The sequence below is a fragment of the Erinaceus europaeus genome, chromosome 13 (genome assembly GCF_950295315.1).
Source record: "Erinaceus europaeus chromosome 13, mEriEur2.1, whole genome shotgun sequence".
NCBI classification, from domain to species: domain Eukaryota; kingdom Metazoa; phylum Chordata; class Mammalia; order Eulipotyphla; family Erinaceidae; genus Erinaceus; species Erinaceus europaeus.
The window spans coordinates 7,510,732-7,517,117 of NC_080174.1; the positions used below are offsets into that span (position 1 = coordinate 7,510,732).

Genomic DNA, 6,386 nt, shown 5'->3' on the forward strand with positions numbered 1-6,386 from the left:
GTGTCATACTCTGATAAATTTTAAAATTGGGGGGCCGGGTGGTGGCACACTGGGTTAAGCGCACATGGTGTGAAGCACAAGGATCTGTGCAAGGATCATGATTCGAGCCTCTACTCCCCATCTGTAGGGGGGTTGCTTCACAAATGGTGAAGCAGGTCTGCAGGTGTCTTTCTCTTTCCTTATTTTCCACTCCTTTCTCAATTTCTCTCTGTCCTATCCAATAACAATAATAGTAGCAGCAGTAACAATAACAACAATGGAAAAAGGGGCCAACAGGAGCAATGGATTTGTAGTGCAGGCACCGAGCCCCAGTGATAACACTGGGGGCAGAAAAAAAAAAAAGAGTGTGTCCCTGTCCTGAGTAGAGTGGCATTTTGGCATTTATCTGGTGGAGTCCATCTCATCTCAGCCAGGGACAAAGCAACTCCTTGTTTATCCCAGTTTGCCTTTCTGCCTGTGCCCATGTCTGGTTCATACTTTGGATATATGGATTAAAAAATTAAATGTATTCCTTTGCTATCTGAAATAGAATAACTGTAAAATGCTTATATTTTTTCCTTTTATCTCTTTTTAACTCTTGCATAGTCGTCAATGCATGCTACAGCATTCAGTCAAGGAGGGTTATGTTTATAATCATCATCATTATTTGAATGTGATGCTCAAAAATGAGCTCAGGGTCTCACACATGTCTGATAGTAATAAGCCACTTTTTAGATACAAGTCTTTACTTCTTCATGTAAAGAGAGGGAGGTATAGAGAAGAGAGACAGGAAGAGAGAGAAAGGAGAGATGAAGATAGATAGAAATGATAAATAGATGATAGAGGTAGATAGGTAGATAGATAGATAGACAGATAGATAGATAGATAGATAGATAGATAGATAGATAGATAGATAGGTCACAACAGTGCTCTACAATTTATGGTACTCTCCAGATGCTATTCATAGTGTTCCCATGTGACACTGGGACTTGAGATACGGGTTTCATAGCTAGTAATGCTATCTCCCTGTCTCTTTCTAATTTTTAAAAGATTTACCTATTTACTTAGATATAAAGAGAACAGAGTACCTTATAGCTATGGCATATGGAACTGCTGGTACTTGAACTAAGTCTTCAGATACACTACTATGCTCCAACACATTGAAACATCTCTCCAATTCAGTGGCATTTATTGATGATGGTTCTGACTGTCATGATAGACTTGAGTCTTCCAAACATCTCTCCAATTCAGTGGCATTTATTCATGATGGTCCTGACTGTCATAGACTTAAGTCTTCCAAACATCTCTCCAATTCAGTGGCATTTATTCATGATAGTCCTGACTGTCATAGACTTGAGTCTTCCAAACATCTCTCCAATTCAGTGGCATTTATTCATGATGGTCCTGACTGTCATAGACTTAAGTCTTCCAAACATCTCTCCAATTCAGTGGCATTTATTGATGATGGTCCTGACTGTCATAGACTTGAGTCTTCCATTGACTTGCTTGACTGACCTGGCCATGGCCAGAGTCTTAGAGACTATTAGTGAGAATGTGCTATAGAATCCATCTTGCTCTCTACCTCTATACTTGTTATATCCCATCATTCCATTTTTCCCTTTTCCTTTGTCTCCTCTTAATAAAGAGTGCTACACCAGGAGTTTCTCACCTAAACATCTAAGAAGAATCAAGCCTGTTGTATGGAGCTCTGAGCAAAAGTTTTGCTGACCACCCAAGTTGGGTGATTTGTTTCATGTGACAGCATCTTCTTCCAGCCAGATAATCTTGTCACAGTCTCTTTTCACCTTCACTGACCCATTGTCTCTTATAAATCTCAAATGTCATCCTGTAAGTATGATGCTCTTTAGAGACTTGAGCCTTCCATCTTCTCAGTTTTGGTAGCACCTGATTTTGTGTGTATGTGTGTGTGTGTGTGTGTGTGTGTGTGTGTGCGCGCGCGCACATGCCAAATCTTGTCTCTTGACTAATTAGCCTTCTGAGCAGGGAGTGATTTGAATTTTTTATTGCATAAGAAGACCAAAGAAGCCATAACTGACCACATCTGTCACTATCTTTTCCTTTTACTTCCCCAGAATTTCTCCCTGTAGACAGGTAAACCTTTAATGAATGGCAGGGTTAGATACCTACAGGAAGAAGGTATCTCTGGAACAGCAAATATAAACAATCAAACAAACAAAAACATATTTTTTATATCTTTGAATAGGAAGATAATTAAGTCTATTGACAACAGGTGCTCATTCCTCCAAGAATGGGGGGTGATGCCAAGAGATGTGGGTCTGTACCTACAGGTAAGCCAAAACTGTACACACTGTCAACCCACCATTGAACAAAAAGTATGTTTAGTTCCAGGCATTGGCTAATTGGCAAACATTTGAATCATTGCCCGGTTTTACATACGGCATCTTCTCTGCTAAGACCCTTCTCTTGGTCCTAGAGAAAAGAAAATGGAGAGAAAAACTGAATGGAAGACAATGAAGTGGGTGAATTTTTGTCATTTATCACTCAAGGATGATCATCTGGAAGACCAACCATTACTAAAATTGGGTCTTGTGTGAAAAAATGGATCAGGGACTGTTCGATAAAAAATGAACTGAAAGGAGATAGTCATTTTCAAAAAGTTCTAACAAGAATTTTGTACTAACAGTGTTATGTGTTAACTCATTGATTAGGGACCTTTTAGAATTTAACTATAGTAAGGAGAGTATTTATTTTCTAAAAATTACCATTTATTTATTTGGGTAGAGAGAGAAATTGAGAGGGATATAAAAGAGGAAAGGAGAGACACAGTAGTGCTTCACTGCTTGTGAAACTTCCACTCTGCAGGTGGAGCTGAGGGTTTTTAAAAAAATTTATTTATTTATAGAAAGGAAACATTGACTAAACCATAGGATAAGAGGAGAACAACTTCACACAATTCCCACCACCAGAACTCTGTATCCCATTCTATCCTGTGATAGCTTTCCTATTCTTTATCCCTCTGGAAGCATGGACCCAAGGTCATTGTGGGATGCAGAAGGTTGAAGGTCTGGCTTCTGTAATTGCTTCCCCGCTGAACCTGGGTGTTGGCAGGTTGATCCATAGTCCCAGCCTGTCTCTCTCTTTCCCTAGTAGGGTGGAGCTCTGGGGAAGCAGAGCTCCAGGACACATTGGTGGGGTTGTCTGTCCAGGGAAGTCTGGCCGGCATCCTGCTAGCATCTGGAACCTGGTGGTCGTAAAGAGAGTTAACATACAGAGCCAAACAAATTGTTAACTAATCATGGACCTAAAGGCTGGCATAGTGCAGGTGAAGAGTTGGGGGGGGGGTCCTCCGTTTTGTAGATAGCTAGTAGGCATATTTTAGTTATATTCCAAAGAGCCTGTGGCATTTTAACCAAGCTCCTTGAGCATGGTAACTGGTTCTCTACAAGGTGCACCAACACATGGTCCCCAGAGAGTCTTAATTTAGTTACTGATGGTACAGAATTTTCCCATCTTGTTGTTTCTAACAATAGCTATCCTTTTGACATCCCAATTTTTAAAAAATCTTGAACACTGCTATAGTTGAGTACCACTACAGTAAATTTTAAGTTGAAGAGTCACAGTTTTTTAGGGTAATATGTTTAATTCAGAAGTCTTCACCTGCTTGTCATTAAAGATGTTAGTCATGATTAAATTTCTTTACTCGGGACTCTTGATAATTATGACACATCTTATAAATACTGTTTTCTAATTTTGCATTTTGTTTTTTTACCATATTTTTATAAGTGATTTAATAGTGATTTACAAGGGTACAAGAAAATAAGTGTATAATTACACTCCACTCCCACCACCTAAGTTCTGTGACCCCATCCCCTCCAATGGTAACCCTCATAGCTCTCCCAAGGTAATAGAAATAGATTGACTACATATTTATTTTTTTCAATTTAGTGTGTTTCAATGATCTATATTTCACATATGAATAAAAGTATCTTGTAGTTGTACTTTGCTTCCTTACTTACTTCACTAAGCATAACCACTGCCAGTTCTATGCATTTTCTCGCAAAGGACATATAATAGTTCTTAACTGCTGAGTGGTACAACAGTAATATATGTCCCATGACTTCTTTTTTTATTTATAAGACTCAAATGTGTGAACTTAATTCCATTTTAAAATGTTTTCCTTCTCCTAACTCTAAATATTCCATTTACTCTTCTTTTTATGATATTTTATTTATCTGAAGAACAAATAGGCACACACAGGAGAAACTTGTAGGCCATATGGGCGAAGATGGCTGACCTCACATGGAAGCTCATGGCTGTTTTTATTTACTTAAAAGGACCCACTATGAGTTCCTTTCTCACCCCACACCTACATCTGTTACAACTCCTAGGTGTCTTTCTTTTTCCTCTTCCCTTATTTGGGAAGTATTACAGTTGCATCATTTGATTTTAAAAATAATTAATTTATTCTTTTAATGAAACAGAGATACTGATGAGAGATAGATAGTAGATAGACCAATGCATTGATCAGCTCTGACTTTTGCTGATCCTGGGGATTGAACCTTGGACTTCAAAGCCTCATACAGGGTGGGGGAAAGCCCGCTGTCTGGGAAATCCAGGCCATCATCTCCATGAGGGTCTGAGAGGGTCGACCCTGAGTCCAATTCTCACAGGAGGGGCAGTAGCAGGTCCTCACTCGACCCCATGGCCTTATGATGGATACAGTTTCCCAGGCCGGGAACCTTCCTGCACATACTTCCTAGTTCCTTTGAACAAAGGCTGTTAATTACTGTGTATGGCCAACTGAAACCCACTGCAAATATCCTGGTTTTGCTTAACTGCCCCCTTCCCCCCTGCCCTTGTAATTCACCCTTAGAGAAAAGCCTGCCTATGCATGATGAGCTCGTGACCAGACCTTATACAGTAACTTCCCAGTAATGAACAAACACCTGCTAGATGAAGACTTAACCCTGTATTGTGTGTGTGGCTTAATGATTACCTTAACCTTTTCCTAACCCTTGAGTATATCTACCTGCTTGTACCCCCAAATAAACAAGTTGTCTCTCTGATGCTTCTGCCAGAAGAGGTCATGATTCCTCTCAGTACACTTGCCCTTGTCAGCAGGGTCCCCAGGACTGCTGAGGTGGCCTGTTTCCTCCCCTCCTCTAATCACTAGCCAATGTGCAGAGGAGAACTGCCCCCCCACAATACATCAATTTGTTCATGTTAAAATTAATTGGACCCCAGAAAAACACCTAGAATGGCCAAAACCATCTTGAGAAAAAGAAAAAGAAATGGAGGCATCACACTCCCAGATCTCAAACTATATTATAAAGCCACCATCATCAAAAAAGTGTGGTACTTTTAGGCTATATATTCTGTTTTCATAATTAGTCCTTGGTGGCCCAATAATCAACAGCCTTCTACTCATGTTAATGTCTTGATTAAATATCACAATGCAAAATACCCACACATTAAGTAAAAGAATTCCAGCTGATAAACATGACCTGGACATTTTAAAGGATATAATTAATATATGTACACCCATTATATTTTCAGGTAACAGGAGAAGAAATGCAGCACAAAATTTTCCCCTTGTTAAGGCACTGTCATATAAGCATAAACCTGGAGTGCTCAGAATAGAATTCAGGTTTACACAATGGAAGAAAGCATGAGAAGTGTCAGGTGGCTATGGAAGCTGGTGTGTTTTTACAAAAGTCAAAATCTCAAGAAGGAAAACCAGAAGTGGCATGCTTTAGCCATCTTGCTCAGTGAAAGCCGCAGTTTAAATTGTCTAAAGTAGCAGGTACAATGCATATTGTCACGAATTGTGCTGATTTTGAAGCTGTGTGGGTGCTGACTACTAGTAGTATCAAAAAGTATGTTCAGGATTGTTTTGATACTTGTATTTATAATAAAAAATGTTGTGGGGAGGTTGATGAGTTTCTGTTAGACGCCGTTCCTGTGTATTACATGTAACAGACGTGGTAAATATTTGTTTACAGTCTTTGACAAACCATGCATTTAAGTTGAAGTGAAATCAACAAAAAGGAAATAGGTGTATGGATATGTGATTTGAAAGTAAAGTTAGTCTTAAAATGTAAATAAAATGTGGAACATGTCTTCAAAAAAAAAAAAGTCTGGTACTGGAACAACAATAGGCACACAGACCAGTGGAACAGAATTGAAAGCTCAGATCTAAACCCCTACACCTATGGACATCTAATCTTTGATAAGGGGGCCCAAGGTATTAAATGGAAGAAGAAGGCTCTCTTCAATAAATGGTGCTGGGAAAACTGGGTTGAAACATGCAGAAGAATGAAACTGAACCACTTTATCTCACCAGAAACAAAAATCAACTCCAAATGGATTAAAGACCTGGATGTTAGACCAGAAACTATCAAATACTTAGAGGAAAACATTGGTAA

The 6,386-nt window shown here is 39.2% G+C and overlaps 1 pseudogene; it reads left to right on the forward strand.

The window, feature by feature from the left end:
• Nucleotides 1-347: 347 nt before the first annotated feature.
• On the forward strand, nt 348-490 carry LOC132532583 (small nucleolar RNA SNORA48; annotated as a pseudogene).
• Nucleotides 491-6,386: the final 5,896 nt, after the last annotated feature.